This window comes from Podarcis melisellensis (genome assembly GCF_964234715.1).
Source record: "Podarcis melisellensis genome assembly, chromosome: 12".
In the NCBI taxonomy this organism is placed as follows: domain Eukaryota; kingdom Metazoa; phylum Chordata; class Lepidosauria; order Squamata; family Lacertidae; genus Podarcis; species Podarcis melisellensis.
In genome coordinates this window covers 17,589,056-17,607,259 of record NC_138544.1, presented here as the reverse complement: position 1 = coordinate 17,607,259, position 18,204 = coordinate 17,589,056, and the positions used below count along the sequence as shown (strand labels likewise).

Sequence of the window (18,204 nt, the reverse complement as noted above, 5' to 3'; positions counted from 1 at the left end):
AAAACACGATAAACCATCAAACATTAAAAGCTTCCCTAAACAGGGCTGCTTTCAGATGTCTTCTAAAAGTCAGATAGTTGTTTATTTCCTTGACATCTGATGGGAGGGCGTGCCTCAGGACGGGCGCCACTACCGAGAAGGCCCTCTGCCTGGTTCCCTCCAGCTTCACCTCTTGTAGGGAGGGAACCACCAGAAGGCCCTCAGAGCTGGATCTCAGTGTCCGGGCTGAACGATGGGGTTGCAGACGCTCCTTCAGGTATACAGGACTGAGGCTGTTTAGGGCTTTAAAGGTCAGCACCAACACTTTGAATTGTCCTCGGAAACGTACTGGGAGCCAATGCAGATCTCTCAGGACCGGTGTTATGTGGTCCTGGCGGCCACTCCCAGTCACCAGTCTAGCTGCCGTATTCTGCATTAATTGCATTTTCTGGGTCACCTTCAAAGGTAGCCCCACGTAGAGCGCATTGCAGTAGTCCAAGCGGGAGATAACTAGAGCCTGCACCACTCTGGCAAGAGAGTCCGCAGGCAGGTAGGGTCTCAGCCTGTGTACCAAGTGGAGCTGGTAAACAGCTGCCCTGGACACAGAATTAACCTGTGCCTCCATGGACAGCTGTGAATCCAAAATGACTCCCAGGCTGCACGCCTGGTCCTTCAGGGGCACAGTTACCCCATTCAGGACCAGGGTGTCCTCCACAACCGCCCGCCCCCTGTCCCCCCAAAACAGTACTTCTGTCTTAAAAACACGATAAAACATCAAACATTAAAAGCTTCCCTAAACACAGCTGCCTTCAGATGTCTTCTAAAAGTCAGATAGTTGTTTATTTCCTTGACATCTGATGGGAGGGCGTTCCGCAGGGCAGGCATCACTACCGAGATGCCTGTGAAAGGAAGGCCTGTACATGTAAACCTCTAGGGGTTCAGGAACTCTGTACGGTTCTAGTTTTTCCTCATTTAATCTTCCTTGCTCATACTTCTGCTGTGCAAAAGCTCTTTTTATTTTTTCTTTAGGATGGGATGGAGGAGAGAGATACTGAAAGAGAAAGTCAGGGGGTTTTTTTGTGGCTACATCCTCATATTATTTTTCTTCTGCATTCAGAAATATAAAATCCTGGATATTGCCTTACGTTCCCCTGTGCATGGGAAGTTCAGTGTGCATAGCTCTGCATTTCATTACTGTGACGCTGAAATAATGAGATCTTATTGCCTATTGGGAAAAGGTAACTAAATTTTTGCTCTAGGCCACTTTTCACCCCCTCGCGCCCTCTGAGAAGCACTTGAGATTAAGTAGAGTTTTGCATAGTTTAAATGGATTACCATTGGGGGTGAGAGAGAGACAGAGAGAACTCGGAAACTGAGTATTCCGTTTTTCTCTCTGCATTCGACTTATTTTTCCCTATTTATCTGGGCCATCTGCTAATGTGCCTTGGGCTAAATTGCCTTTTAGTTAAAAAATGTCTGATGGCTGTTTTTCCGTTTCACTACAATCATCAGAATTATAATGAAGGCAGATGGAATCTGTGCCCTCATGTCTGCTGGGCGTCAGGATGCTCATAAACATGTCTGCTACACCACCCTTGCTTTTGTCAGGTGTTCCATGTCACTATCACTTCAGAGCCTGGACCAAACTCTGGCTGGATCTACACTGACCTGGAAAACGCTATAAGAATACGCCATAAAAAAGCTCTCAATGCAATTTCACATTGGCAACAGATTGCTGCTCTACAGCACCCTCTGGTGTCCCACTTTTATAACACCTTTTTATTGTTATAACTCACCAGTACGGATGAGTCTTCTGTCACTCTCACTCGTAGCATTAGGGAACATAATTGATCACAAGACGCAACACATGTCCTTGAAATGTTTTTGCCCTTTTCATCCAAAATAGAAAGCTTGCCAAAGTGTATTTGTTCATGAAAAGAAAAAAACGCCCCTCCCCTTTCACTCAGCGCTGGTTCAAAGTGCACCTGTTTCATAGCCACACACACACACCCCACATTGGGTGGTTTAAGATATGTGTATTATATCAGCTGTATGGAGCTCATAACTGGCTGCCTTTTGGCCATGGGAAGACATGTGTTTTGAAAGATAATTCATGAAGAGGCCCTCGTGGCTATTGGCCTAGTATCCTAACCAGATAGTGCATTGTGTACTTATTACACTTGTCCACTGGGAATTCTATTTTTATTAGTGGGAATAGCTGCAACTTAACTCCAAGGGTTAGGGTGGGGAAATCACCTAACAAACTCAATTCTAAAAGCCTGGGAGTTTTGTTTTGTTTTTTTAAAAAGCAACACTAATCTTGGCAACTATTACTTTCAAAAGGGTTGCTCTGGTTTGCTATGGGTCATTGGGGAAATGTAAGGAAATGAATCACTGCAAACAGCTGGGTTTTAAAATAATAATTAAAAAAAATACTGGCAAATGTCCATCACATGCCAGTAAAAGTGCTGCAAAATCAGCAAATACAACCCATTACTTATTGCGGATTTGCTGATATTTAAAATCTGGCTTTGTTTCTACTTTACAGGGCTCAGAGAGCACGTACTGTATGTTATATATAATTTATATATTTCAATGACGGGAAAAGCAAATGGATCAGTTTGCCAGTAAACATGAAGCTGTGAATGTTCAGTCCTATACACACACTTATGGGGAGCAGGCCCCACTGATTTTAGTGCAGAACTTACTTCTGAGTACAAATGCATAGGACTGCACTGCAATAGATCCTAACTGCCTAATTGAATAGGGTACTGGCAGTGACCAGATAGGATTTCATGAAATGTTCCTTTGTTTGTTTGTTTGTTTTTCCTTTTGTAATTAATACAGGAAATCTGGTAATAAAGATTTGGCAGATCCTGATCTGCTGCAACACCAATTGCACAAACAGACTGTTTCATACAAACATTCAACAGGAGCTTTCATGAATCCAGTGATCCCTGAACCGTTACAGGAGAGGACATTCACAAGATGAATTAATGTGGCTTAGTCCCTTCCTAAGCAACATTAACTAGCTCTTTGTTCACACAATCGGGATGGTGAAAGAGTTGCTAAATCATAAACACTGTGTACTTCTGATTCCCCTGCTCCCATATGATGAGATGGGGATTGTTATCCATGTTTCTAGCTTCCAAGGCAGGCACCCCCAAACTCAGCCCTCCAGATGTTTTGGGACTACAACTCCCATCATCCCTAGCTAACAGGACCAGTGGTCAGGGATGATGGGAATTGTAGCCCCAAAACATCTGGAGGGCTGAGTTCAGGGATGCCTGTCCCAAGGGCACAATGCCTAGCTGATGAGCCTGGAACAAAAGACATAAATTGATCTGCATGCTAAGAATTCAATGAAGCCCTAACAAGAAAGAGGCAGTAATCTTGCAGTCTATTTCTATGTAGGTTTACTTGGAATCAAGTCCTTCTGAATTCTACAGTGCATAGCAGGTTTTTTCGTGTCTTGCAGCATAACTCTATACATGTTTACAGTCCTGTGCATGTCTTCATTGGGGCTTACTCCCAGGTAAGTATACGTAGCAGTGCTGTCTAATTCTGTTAAAACTGGACATCTGGATTGCCAGGAGTACATGTGAAACGGATCTAGGGGTCTTAGTTGAACATAAGCTTAACACGGGTCAACAGTCTGGTGCAGCAGAAAAAAAGCAAATGCTATTCTAGGCTGCATCGACAGATGTATAGCGTCCAGATCAAGGGAAATACAGTGGTACCTCGGGTTAAGAACTTAATTCGTTCTGGAGGTCCATTCTTAACCTGAAACTGTTCTTAACCTGAGGTACCACTTTAGCCAATGGGGCCTCCCGCTGCTGCTGCGCTGCCGCACAATTTCTGTTCTCATCCTGAAGCAAGGTTCTTAACCCGAGGTACTATTTCTGGGTTAGCGGAGTCTCTAACCTGAAGCGTCTGTAGCCCGAGGTACCACTGTAATAGTCCTGCTCTGTTCTGCTTTGGTCAGACCACACATGGAATACTATGTCCAGTTCTGAGCACCACAATTTAAGAAGGATCTTGAGAAGCTGGAAGGTGTGCAGAAGAGAATGAGCAAGATGATCAAGGGTCAGAAACCAAGCCCTATGAGGAACAGTTGAGGGAGTTGGGTATGTTCAGCCCGGTCACTGAGGTCCAGATCTGAGGGCCTTCTGGTGGTTCCCTCACTGCGAGAAGTGAGGTTACAGGGCCTTCTCAGTAGTAGAGCCCGCCCTGTGGAATGCCCTCCCATCAGATGTCAAGCAAATAAAAAACTATCTGAAATTAGAAGACATCTGAAGGCAGCCCTGTTCAGGGAAGTTTTTAATGTTTGTTGTTTTATCGTGTTTTTAATATTCTGTCTGTTGGGAGCCACCCAGAGTGGCTGGAGAAACCCAGCCGGATGGGTGGGGTATAAATAATACATCATTATTATACAGGGGAACCTCGGGTTGCGGACGTAATCCGTGACGGAGGCACATCTGCAACCTGCAGCGATTGCATCCTGAAGCAACGCATCTGCGCAGGTGCGATTCGGCGCTTCTGTGCAAGTGCAAAGTGCGATTTAGCACTTCTGCGCATGCCTGAGTGACGAAACCCAGAAGTAACCCGTTCCGGTGCTTCCGGGTTTCCCACAGTCTGTAACCCAAAAACACGTAACCTGAAGCGTCCGTAACATGAGGTATGACTGTATTATAATTATAACTATAATTATAATTATGTTTGCTTGGAAAAGAGGAGAGTGAGAGATTTGAGAGCCATCTTCAAATATCTAAAGGTCTGTCACATGGAAGATGGGGGCAAGCTTGTTTTCTCCTGAACCAATGGATTCAAGTTACAAAAAAAGAGACCTTCCGACTAAACATCAGGAAAACTTTCTGACAGGAAGAGCTGTTGGACAGTGGACCAGACTCACTTGGAATGTGGTGGACTCTCCTTTGGAGGTTTTTTAAGCAGAGGTTGTGTGGCCATCTGCCGTGGCTTCTTTAGTAGCAATTCCTGCATTGCAGGGGGGTCGGACTAGATGACCCTTGGGATCCCTCCCAACTCTGCAATTCTATGAATCCTGAACAGGGGGCTGTTTTATTACCTATTAGCTTGAAAGTCTCATTCTGCACTGTGGCGTTCGCACAGAGCCCCCGGTCGTTCCACGGACTATTGACCCTGCACCACCACATCTTATCTCTTCCACTGCCACCAACCAGGTTTCCTCAGTAATATATTCAGACTCAGTCCGGTTGTAACGTATTTGTTATGTACTGAAGTTCTCACCCTGGGCCAGCAGGGGGATACTGTAGATAGTTATGCAAATAAGGGATCGAAAGTGATGTTCAGTGATTGGATAGTTTTAGAAAGTTGTTACAGTTACACTGTACTGGAGCTCTATATAAGCAGGCTAACTGAACCCTTCAGTTCAGTTCTGTTCTGGCCTGTGAATAAACAAGAGCTGTTTGAAGAATCGCTGTGTTGTCTGATATGTTCTCCCACAACTTAACAGTATTAACAAAGATTCCAGTTTACAGTTATACCTCATGTTATGTCCGCTTCATGTTATGTTCTTTCAGATTACGTCCCACTGCAACCCAGAAGTACCAGAAAGGGTTACTTCCAGGTTTCGCCGCTCACACATGCACAAAATGACATCATGCGCATGCACAGACACGCCGCTGCGGGTTGCGCACTTTTCATGTTGCGAACAGGCCTCCAGAACGGATCCCGTTCGCAACCAGAGGTACCACTGTATTGTGAATGCAAACAAGTTTTAAATACCGTATTTTTCGCTCTATAGGACGCACTTTTTCCCCTCCTAAAATGAAGGGGAAATGTGTGTGTGTCCTATGGGGCGAATGCAGGCTTTCGCTGAAGCCTGGAGAGTGAGAGGGGTCGGTGCACACCGACGCCTCTCACTCTCCAGGCTTCAGGAAGCTATCCACAAGCCTTCGGAGCACAGCAGGAGTTCCCGCCGGGCTCCGAAGGCTTGCGGATAGCAGCCTGCAGCCCGAAGCCCGGGGAGCGCAGCGCTATCCCGCTCGCTGTCTTGGCTTCTGCCAAAGCCGCGCGCAGCCTCTCCCAGCTGGAGAGGTTGTGCGTGGCTAAAGAGGAAGCCAAGCTGGATAATTTTTTCTTTCTTTATTTCCCCCCCTAAAAACTAGGTGCGCCCTATGGAGTGAAAAATATGGTACTTTGAAACACTGTAATCTGATTTACACTCTCTGTCTCTAACTCACTCTGACTCCTATGCCTCCCACCCACAAGAAACCAACTGAACTAACTGCCAAAACCGCTGCATTGAGCCTTAAACACAGTTAGGCTCTGCCCCTGGGCTTTCTTATTGGTCCAACCTATTAACCCTTTCTTTCTGCCCCCCAGTACGACATCTCCATAATGAGTGGGCAAACGCCACATGCACCACCACTTTGCTTTTTTGCAAATGCAGTCCTTCTGACGAGCTACTTCTCAAATATGAAATGGTAAAGCTGAAATGGTCAGCGGTGCTTTTTCTCATCCAAGGCTTCATTACACAGTCAAGGGTCCCTTTAAAAGCCAAGGCAACTTCTTTGATTCTTGGCAATTTAGTAGGCTTACTAACATTTTCAACCTTTGATTATTTTCAGTGCCTGCTTTTTACATGCTCTGTTCCCATATATGGCCATATTGCACAAACATGTGTTGTCACACTCCAGCTTCCACTGTCGAATTGGGCTGTTTCCTTTGGTTTCAGTGAAAGTCTTTTTTCCTCCTTTGAATTTTATGACCTGAGATTCAAGGTTCAGGAACTCGCTAGTTATTTTTCCTTGTTGTTTGACGTAGGTAGAAAAGAATGTTAGTCTTCCTAGGAGAGGTGTTTTACATCGGGCATACTGGAATTCTAATGGCTTACTGAAAATAAACTCACATCGCCTTGCTTGAATAGTTTCCCCTCTAACTATACAGTGGCAGAGGTTGCCATTCCGATTGGTACCCTGTTAGACCTTTCAAAAATATATCCTGGTTCTCACAGCCCCTCCAAGTGCCTGTATTTTCCAGTCCCAGACTTACATAAGCCATTCTAGTTTCTGATTCAATCTCAGAATGTCCTGCTTTTCCTTAGGACATCCCTATTTTCAACAGAGAAATGTTGGAGGGGATGAAGTTTTGCAACCCCTGAGCCAAGGAGATAAGTAACTTATACAACCTTTAAAAGACATCAGACGGCAGCTCTGTATACAGATGTTTTTTGCTGTCTAATGTTTTGTTATGTTTTATATATGTTGGAAGCTGCCGAATAAGAAGAAGAAGAAGAAGAAGAAGAAGAAGAAGAAGAAGTAGTTGTTAAAGGGACCCCTGACCATTAGGTCCAGTCGTGGCCACAGCCCTGTGAAAGCTATTTAAATACACTTTCCCAAAGAAACCAGAAGCATTTTTGCTAGGGATAACAGGGGATGAATTAAAAAAGGAAGATTACAAACTATTCATGTACACAACGATCACCACTAGAATCTTAGTGGCTCAGAAATGGAAATCCCAAGAAATCCCAACTTTAATGGAGTGGCAGACAAAAATGTTTGAATACAAAGAATTGGCGAAATTGACTTATAAGATTCGGAACCAAAAAGAAGCAAAGTTCGAAAAGGATTGGAGTAAATTTGTTGAATATATACGGAGTAATTGTAAGAATTTTAAAACTGTACCAGGATTAATGTAAATTTTGTGATGTGGATGGAGTGTAAATAAGAAACTGTAAGAAAAGATTTGAGACATGAAAAGCGTTGAAGGGATGGAAGGAAGTCCAGGCACAATAAGGTTTGATGTTTTATTATGTTTTTATATACAGTGGTACCTCGGTTTTCAAACGTCTCTGTTGACGAACATTTCGGTTTTCGAACACCGTAAACCCGGAAGTAAATGTTTCAGTTTTCAAATGCTCCTCAGAAGTCGAACATGAAACGCGGCTTCCATATTGGGTTTTCCGTATTGAGTTTTCCATTTTGAGGCTTCTGTACTGAGTTTTCAGTTTTTGAATGTTTCAGAATTTGAACGGCCTTCTGGAACGGATTACGTTCGAAAACTGAGGTACCACCGTATGTTGGAAGCCATCTAGTGTGGTTGGGCAATGCAGTCAGATGGTGGGGTTGGAATAGAAGAAGAAGAGGAAGAAATCCCTATTTACATCGGAGAAATGTTGACCGTATGTTCTCAGGCTGTCAATGACGCTGATTTTGTCAGGAGAGTTCGGAAGTATCTAGTGGCAGAGGCAAACACCACTCACTGTGGCCCAGGACTTGCTGGTTTGAAGAAACCAAAGAACATTCAGCCTACGTAGAGTGCCCACATTGGTACCCCCAAAAATATGCATCACCACAGAAAAGACAGATTTGCACAACACTTGTGTATGCTGATTGATATGTTGACCGAAGCTGGAGAGACCTCTTTGCTGTGCCAATTCACCCCCACCCAAGTTGGAAGTAAACACAGCTGTGTGGAAGGTGTAATTGGGCGGCAATTTCCCTTTATCTCAGCATCACAGGCAATGACAGATTGGAAGTGTGGGAGACACTAAGGAGCGGATTGGATAGTTGGGCAAGGTTTTGAGTGAACTTCGAGAAAGGAATTAATTGGTTGGAGGAGGAAGGGGGGGAGCCTGACTTTGAAAGCTCTGTTTACTTGTGCCTGGGGCCCTAAGGATAAGAAAAGTCCTGGACTTCTTTGTTAAGGGGGAAAGGGATTTACCAAATCTCCCCTAAATTAAAGGCAGTAGACCTGAGGCTTCATAGGAACCATATAGAGCTGTCGCTTCTCTCTAACCTCAAAAAAAAATAAAATCGTTTTGGACTTGTTAATTCATCAGGATATATGCATTTATGCACATTTAGAAATAATCCCCATAGTTTAAGCAGAAGCACAATTCATCTCGCCATAACGGAGAAGACTGTGGTCTGTGGTGGGACCTGCATGCATGTAGGCACGTTCCTCTACACTTTATTCCCCCATGCACGCAGGTGGCGCTGTGGTCTAAACCTCTGAGCCTCTTGGGATTGCCGATCAGAAGGTTGGAGGTTCGAAACCCCGCGACGGAGTGAGCTCCCTTTGCTCTGTCCCGGCTCCTGCCAACCTAGCAGTTCGAAAGTAGATAAATAGGTACCACTACAGCAGGAAGATAAACAGTGTTTCCATGCGCTCTGGTTTCCGTCACGGTGTTCCATTGTGCCAGTAGCGGTGTAGCCATGCTGGCCACATGATCCAGAAAGCTGCCTGTGGACAAACACCAGCTCTCTCGGCCTGAAAAGCAAGATGAGTGCCGCAACTCCATAGTTGCCTTTGACTGGACTTAACCATCCAGGGTTCCTTTACCTTTACTTTTACCTTTACCTTTTTTCCCTTATGGATATCTCAGTTGGGTAGAGCGTGGTGCTGATAATGCCAAGGTTGCAAGTTTGATCCCTGGATGGGACAGCTGCATATTTGGAATGAACTAGATGTTGCCGCAGGTCCCTTCCATCTCTATGATTCTATGAATCTATGTGTTCTTTGAATGCCTGAGCAGGGCTTAGATTTCCCTCTGATTTTTCCTTCTTTGATACCATCCAATCAAAGATTGGGGGTGGGCTTCATTATCTTTAGCAGCTAAAGTTGCCTATTGCCTTATGTTTGTGCGCCATAGCTGTTCTTGGCAGAGGAAGCAGCGCCCCCGGGACGGGACCTGTGATTTTTCACATCAATAAAGTGTTCCACACACACGCCAGCTCTTTGTTTTCACTAGGAGAGGCACACATTCAGCAGCGTTTTCCGTTCTTTTGTAAGCAGTGCACTTTGTTAAATTGTCTTCTAATCAAATGGGCATTGTTCTCGACTCGTTTTCATTAAAAGAAAAAAAACCTGCCAAAGTTTTCCCCAACGGTGCACGGGTCAACTTTAATGTTCCCTTTGTTCTATTCATTGTGACATCAATATGTCACTCCCCACCCTTCGAGTTTGGCATTCATTTGCTACGGTCTTAGCGCTTAGTTAACTTTGTTCATAATATTCTGACTCTAACTGTGATCAATGCAATATGTTCACCTCAGACATTAATTAGTTCTTTTAGTATCTTTCCCGGCTTTTTGTTGTTTTTGCATGTTGTTTTTCTTGTCTTTGAACTGTTTCAGAGAAGCTGTTGCTTTTGCCTGAAAACCCTTCTCTTCCCGCACAGAGCACGGTTGATTACTTTGCTTCTCACAATAGCTTTCAAGGTGTCTTATAACAGTTTTTCTTGAGTTCCCTTTGGTGTCATTCATTTGATAAACATTTTTAATCTCATCCACCAATGTCTCGCAAACCACCAGGGCTTTAAGTAGCTCATTATTAACTTCCTGGAGGTTCCGGAATATCCTTCCCTGGTGCAAAAAGCTAGGCTGTTAACTTTTGATCAGAAATAATAATAATAAAAGAACTTACTTGTGGACTAAGATAACTTTTCCACATCATCCATCAAAGCACGCTCTGAAGCCCTATGGGAGATAGGCCTGCAATCCCCTGAACCAACAGCAAGAGTGTGAGTTCCCATCTTTACACAATAAATCGAAGGAAGGGTGTGTGGCAAATATGGTGCATGGAGACTGTGAGGCCCAGAAGAACCATGTTGGGATTATTTTCCTCTCCTTTTAAAATATAGACTGGTTAGATTTGCACTCCAACACACTTGGGGAGCACAGAGCCTCTTCAAACTCTGGGAAGTCTAAACCACAAGCTATTTAGAGCATTCCCACAGCAGGGAGAATCAGAGTTCATGGTTAAAGAAAGTGCTACCTCACTTTTGGATTGCGTAAAGAAATACAACACTCCAAAGCCACTTCTCCAGATGTGTGTTCCCCCTTCTGAAGCACTGGTGTACTTATTTCCCTTCTCTTCCTCTAATTATGTAGCGAAAAGTCCAACCCTTATTTAAGCTGCTGTGAATACATTGAGGGAGAGCCAAGATCTTGCCTAAGTTCCTGTCATCTGAAGAAAGAATATTTCAAATGTATGCTAACAAAAGACAAAGCAGATCAAAAGTAGTGGAAGAGAAGGAAGACAGTCAAGAGAGAATTCTGAAAGCATTTAAACCATAACAGGGGAAAAAAATCCCTTTCTTATTCTGTGTCACATCTGAACTTGAAATTTAGTGAATTCTGCTCAGAGAAGTTTGAGAAGGCAGGGGAAGAAATGCCACCTTTTCAAAAAGAAAAAGCTTTGTAGAGCAAAACGAGAAGTTATTGTGGTGCTCTGATCACTTTAACCATGGGAAGGTAACAAGAATTCTTTTCACAGATGTTGGCAATACGAAACAGGCGATAAAACTAAATGTGGAAAATAAACCCCACACAGATGAGTGGGACCCAAATACCTCCTCCAAGAACATGATGTTTTCATTTTTTGGTCATACTCCATAGGAGTGAATTGAAAAGAGAGATGGGCCTTAACTTTTAAAGTGCTTTTACAAATGGGTTTTGCAGAATGCGGGCGTTTAATTCAAATGGAAAAGCTGGGAGCAGCATTTTGCTAACCACAGAAAGGAAAACAGGGATGCCAGCGAAACAGCAAAGTAAAGGAACATATTGCCGACCACATATGTGGTTCCTCACACCCGTTCCTACATCTTCATTCAAAACTGTACACTTATCTTTAAACTCATCTTTCTTCCTAGTGATTTCCTTCAGCTCATTGATGTTCCAAATGCTAGTGGGTTTTGGCAGAGCTTGCTTTAATGTTTTCCTTGGCACTCGTGGCTACTTGGAAAAGCCTTTCCTCTTCTGAGGAGCAGTCTCTGAATCCCACTGCAAGATAATGCCACCAAACTTTTCCAAGACATAGCCCCTAGCAGTGTGTGCCCCTAGCAGTGACCTTATATGCAAAGGAATATGTGGTATCATCTCCACAGAACTCTTTCTTTTAAAAAAGAAAATATTGAAAGGAAATAGTTAGGAACGCCAGAACCTGTCTCATAGTGAGTCAGAACACTGGCCCATTTAGCTGAGTATTGTCTTCACTGATTGGCAGAAGCTCCTCAGTGTTTCTCAGGGAAGCGAAAGAAGAATAGGAGGACAATAGGAATCTGTCTTAAGCCAAGTCATTTAGTTTGGTATTGCCTAAACTACCTGGTGACGCTGTGGGTTAAACCACAGAGCCTAGGACTTGCCAATCAGAAGGTGGGCGGTTCGAATCCCCGGGACGGGGTGAGCTCCCGTTGCTCGTTCCCTGCTCCTGCCAACCTAGCAGTTTGAAAGCACCTCAAAGTGCAAGTAGATAAATAGGTACTGCTCTGGCGGGAAGGTAAACGGCGTTTCCGTGCTCTGCTCTGGTTCCCCAGAAGCGGCTTAGTCATGCTGGACACATGACCCAGAAGTAGTACGCCGGCTCCCTCGGCCAATAAAGTGAGATGAGCGCCACAACCCCAAAGTCGGTCACGACTGGACCTAATGGTCAGGGGTCCCTTTACTTAAACTACCTGGCAGCAATGCACCAGGGTTTTAGACTGGAGATGAGGGGATTTGAACTTGAAATCTGCATGCAAAACAGATGTTCTGCCAGGAACTAACAGCCGACCCCCAGGTTGTCTTTGTATTGTATTTTGAGCATTGCCTGTAAAATTATAATTCCAGTTTCCACCAAACATATTTAGTCTTTCAACAATGTAATGAAACATTTACTGTCATGGGGTTCTAATAAACAAGGAATGAAATCTGATACCTACTTACCTGGGAGCATGGCCCATTGAAGTGAAAAAGTATTCTGAGTAAGCATTTTTAGGGTTCCACTGTAAGTTAACTGAGTGATTGGTTTGTTGTTGTTGTTTAGTTGTTTAGTGGTGTCCAACATCTTCATGACCCCATGGAACAGAGCACGCCAGGCACTCCTGTCTTCCACTGCCTCCCACAGTTTGGTCAAACTCATGTTAGTAGCTTCGAGAACACTGTCCAACTATCTTGTCCTCTGTCGTCCCCTTCTCCCTGTGCCCTCAATTTTTCCCAATATCAAGGTCTTTTCCAGGAAGTCTTCTCTTCTCATGAGGTGGCCAAAGTATCGGAGCCTCAGCCTCGGCTTCAGGATCTGGAGTGAGTAGTTATTTTTTTTTTTATTCTTCTTCAAGGGTTAAAACGAATTTTCAGTTTGTCCCAATGTAGCCTTTTGCCACTACTGATAAGTTTGATGTCAGTTCTTCGACAACAATTTCCCCCCCGCAAAAAAATAAATTTAAAAAATTGCCAAGAAGATGTACAATGTTAATTTCTATGATTTCAGGACTTGTTTTTAACAATTCTTTCACAGCCTTAGCTATCATGTGACATGAGCAGACGGCATGAAGCAAATCCATGTGAAAGGAATGATATCTTCAACAATTGTCTGTGACAGCTTAAATATATATCTACCCATCCATCATTATTTCTGTTTCTGACATTCAGGCTTGAATGTTGTTGCAAATGTTTCCAAAGTGGCAGCCTCCAAACCCAAGCAGGAAGTATCTTTCCCAATTGGGAGAACTCCAAGATGTTCAGGAGGACATTTTTTAAAAAATATATAAAAAATGGGGGGATGGAGAAAAACTAAACTACATGGGGAACTGAGTGGAAGTAGCAAAACCAACCCAATGAGGTAGTGCCAGATTTACGTATAAGCTAAACAACTTATAGCTTAGGGCACCACTCTTTAGGGAGCCAATTTTTTTTAAAAAAGGAATAAAACACTGGATGTACATTTCCAAAACATAAGATAAAAAACAAATAAAATAAAACCTACATACAGCAACAGTGTTTTGTGTTGTGTGGGCTCCTATGATGTAAGTCATGGCCCCCGCCTGCTAGCCTGCTCCCTAAAATATCACTGGTTTGCTCATATATAGCACTGGTTTGCTATATATCGGGTGCCTATATTCTGCATGTGCAAATGGCTTTAGATACGTATTAGGTCCATAAATTACCATATGACATATAGGTTAGGGTTAGGGACCCCTGACCATTAGGTTGAGTCATGACCGACTCTGGGGTTGCAGCGCTCATCTCGCTTTATTGGCTGAGGGAGCCGGCGTACAGCTTCCAGGTCATGTGGCCAGTATGACTAAGCTGCTTCTGGCGAACCAGAGCAGCGCACGGAAACGCCGTTTACCTTCCCACTGGAGTGGTACCTATTTATCTACTTGCACTTTGATGTGCTTTCGAACTGCTAGGTTGGCAGGAGCAGGGACTGAGCAATGGGAGCTCACCCCATTGCAGGGATTTGAACCGCTGACCTTCTGATCAGCAAGTCCTAGGCTCTGTGGTTTAACCCACAGCGCCACCCACTGTGGACATATAAAGGGTCCCATTACCTTCAATAGTTTAGGGCCTCATCAAAACTAAATCCAGCCCTGCAATGAGGACATGAAATGCTTACGGGGAGCAGTATGGGAGCCACATCCATGAAGAAATGGAGCTGAATGTCATGGAGAAGCGATTCACGCTGCAACATTTTATTGTAGCTCCCACTTGTTTGAATATTTATGACATCCAGTTCTGGATATTAGAGTGATTTCCCTTAAGATCACTACAGTACCAACCAATTGTTGCATTCATCCACATCTAGTACTCTGGGAATGTTGCCTCTTAAAACAGCGTTCACATTTATGCATATCCTTACTTGTGGAGCTGAGGAAAACAAATGCATCCTTCTAATTATACTTTTTAATATTCTAAGACGTCATTACATAAAATCCATCCTCGTAACTTATTGAAATGGAGGGCAGTATAGAGATTCAGCAAATACATTCCCTGTGTTTGAAAATCTAGAATTAAAAAATAATAATACAGGCTTACCTTGGATCCCGAAAGCATTGGTACTCAGACGTTTTGGCTCCTGAATGCCACAAACCCGGAAGTGACTGTTCCAGTTTGCCAACGTTCTTTGGAACCCGAATGTCCGACGGGGCTTTGGTTTCTGAACGTTTTGGAAGTCAAACAGATTCCGTTTGACTTCCAAGGTACGACTGTACTGTGAACTCTCTTGCCCCATGAGTTTCAGCTGGTGCCATCTTTGATTGCTTTTCTCTAGTTTTTATTGGGGGGCTGGGGATAGTTCTGGGATATTCCAGTAGGCTTTTAATTTGTCAGGTTGTGTTGCTTTCAGCGGGGACCTGTTTTATCTGGTGTTCCTGTTCTCATCACCTTTGCTGATAATGTTCTACTTTTTTAAAGATGTGATAGTTATATTATGCGCTTTATATTGCTGATATTGTTGTTATATTTTGGTTGTTGTTGTTGTTTAGTCATTTAGTCGTGTCCGACTCTTCGTGACCCCATGGACCAGAGCACACCAGGCACTCCTGTCTTCCATTGCCTCCCGCAGTTTGGTCAAACTCATGCTGGTAGCTTCGAGAACACTGTCCAACCATCTCGTCCTCTGTCGTCCCCTTCTCCTTGTGCCCTCCATCTTTCCCAACATCAGGGTCTTTTCCAGGGAGTCTTCTCTTCTCATGAGGTGGCCAAAGTATTGGAGCCTCAGCTTCACGGTCTGTCCTTCCAGTGAGCACTCAGGGCTGATTTCCTTAAGAATGGATAGGTTTGAACTTCTTGCAGTCCATGGGACTCTCAAGAGTCTCCTCCAACACCATAATTCTAAAGCATCAATTCTTCAGCGATCAGCCTTCTTTATGGTCCAGCTTCTTTCTATTTTGGTACTGTGATGTTAATTGAACAACACCTTTTTAAGTAATGCACATATATTAGAATGGGGTGTATACTTGAGGCAGTGGCAGACTTTGAGCTCTCAGATTTCAGTGGTGCCCTGCGTGATGCTAAACCAACCCCCCTGTAATCCATTCTACAGCATTGTTGTGGCGCCCCCTCTAGTCGCACAAGTCATGCTATCCTAAAACTGCCTCTGTAGCCCACAAACAATATGTTGCAGGGTGGAGTGATTCTGTTATTAAATTTATCAATAGATTTATATACCACCCTTATTTATTAAGAAATGTATCCCTCTCTTCTTCCCCTGGAAACATTCAAAAATTGCTTCTCCTTGTGACCAGGGCTGAATCTACACTGATACGTAAAAACACTATTAAAGGCTATTTTTAAAAAAACCCTGTTATATAGCTCTCAATGCAATTTCCCATTGCCAATAGATTGCTGCCTTGCAGCGCCCTCTGTTGTGACGTTTTTATAACACATTTTTAACGTTAAAACCAACCAGTGTAGATTCACCCTATTTTCTTGCCATATGTCCTGTTCCAGTCTATTCCCTCCTCACACCAAGTTGTCAGTTTCCTCCCCTTCTGTCACTTGACTTTTCATGCCAGTTAGTCAGTGTGGCATAGTGGTTGGAGTGTGAAAATAAGACCTGGGAGACCAGGGTTCAAATCCCCACTCTGCCATGAAGCTCAATGGGTGACCTTTGGCCAGTCGCTGCCTCACAGCCTAACCTACCTCACAGGGTTGTTGCGAAGATTAAATGAGGGGGGAGAGGACTACATGTGCCACATTGGGTACCTTGTAGAGAAAGGGTGGGTTACAAATACAGTGGTACCTCAGGTTACATACGCTTCAGGTTACACACTCCGCTAACCTAGAAATAGTGCTTCAGGTTAAGAACTTTGCTTCAGGATAAGAACAGAAATTGGGCTCCGGCGGCGCGGCGGCAGCAGGAGGCCCCATTAGCTAAAGTGGTGCTTCAGGTTAAGAACAGTTTCAGGTTAAGTATGGACCTCCGGAACGAATTAAGTACTTAACCCGAGGTACCACTGTACAACAAATAAATAAATAAATAGGGCTATTGGAGCTTTCCTGGTTCTCTTTTCCTTCATTTGTCTTTGTGGGGGAGGGAGGGAGGCTTAAGGGTTTGTGATTCTTGTTCTTGTTTCTCTCATGTATTTTGTGTTTTCATGTTGTATTTTTTATGTTGTGAACCACCCTTAGATCTACAGATTAAGGGCGGTATGCAGATTTAACAAATGAATAAAATAAAAATAAGTTGGGCTTACTTTGAGTGTGCTGAAGCGTTTCTCGTCTGCGTTGAGGGTGTGGGATTACCTTCGCAAGCAGAAGACATGAATTTGTATCAGCATATAGGTGACTTCCTGAGGGAACAGAACAGGTAATTTTAGCTTTCTAATTTCCTGTTCGTCCGTGCTTCACTTTATAGCCTTTACCCCCTCTTGGATGCGGGTGATTAATTTAATACGGAATCAAGTTGGCTTCAATAAAGAGACCGTTGTTTTTAAGTTACCGCCACAGACAAAAGAAAATGTCTATGAGGAGCATTTTTTTCTATTTCCAGTGAAGCAACAGTGCTTCAGGTGTCAACTAGTAGGCTGGCTTGTTGCAGCCTGATGATGTCTAAAGCCATTCTTGGCAGGAACCCTTCTTTTTATATATATATATTTTAAAAAACCCTGTCTAGCTTAGGTGAAAATATGGCAGCGACGTCTCTGAAGAGGCACCGAAGGGAGCCAACGAGGAAAATGGCATGTAAAACCTAAATAGGGGTTGTTCGGGCTCACACACAAAGGCCGCGGGACTGAAGCCGTGCTGGGAAGTGACAAAGAAGAAACCTGAGCTCCTGATATAAATAGAAGATACTGCTGTGGAGTCTGACTTGTTTATTACCTCGGGCCAGAAGAAAGAGCCTTGAAAGAACACACTGCTGTTGTGACGGTATAATTCGATTGCGGTATTGTCCTATAAAAATAACATTTGAGAGTCTGCCTGTCCATCATGCAGGGGTAAGCTCATGAGATCCAGCTGTCTCTAATTACGACGGACAGCCCCTGTTTTCTGTTACCTTTTCTGGGTAAAATCACTGCCCCTACTGTGTCACTCTTTCCACCCCCTTAGCTTTTTGGCGATGCCTTGTTAACATTGTGTTGTTGTTCTGCAAGGTTCAGCTCCCTCTCCAGGGTCTCTAGAAGTTAAATTACTGTGGGAGGGGGAATATGCATCTTGACTGTAGCGCATCTGCATGGGAATGCGTGCGTGTGACCACCAAGACACCATGCGGTGGGCAGGCTGCAATTTCACACACAGCGGCTGCCAAGGTTTATTCTGAAGTGCGATAGCCTGTCATTAGGCAATGATATTGTTCTAAGCGTATCTTTCAGCAAAAGAATAAGCACCGTCATGGCTGGAGGCTCTTGCAAAGGAAATCAGGAATCTGGTTTATACGAAGTGAAGCCATTGGCTCAACTCGCTGAGTATTGTCCACACTGATTGGTAGCAGCTCCAGAGATTCAGACAAGGGACATTTAGCAAGTCAATTTGTTCGTTC

General features: G+C 43.9%; 1 long non-coding RNA gene across 1 annotated transcript in view; it reads right to left on the bottom strand.

Annotated features, from left to right (window-relative positions):
• Positions 1-17,783, bottom strand: part of LOC309353833 — a 109,306-nt gene extending 91,523 nt beyond the window's left edge. Inside the window, exons 1-2 of the long non-coding RNA XR_014162041.1 lie at positions 17,547-17,783; positions 16,922-17,017 (exon numbers count right to left, since the gene is read on the bottom strand). This is a non-coding gene — a long non-coding RNA (uncharacterized lncRNA). The remainder of the gene's footprint in view (positions 1-16,921; positions 17,018-17,546) is intronic.
• Between the last annotated feature and the right edge of the window lie 421 nt (positions 17,784-18,204).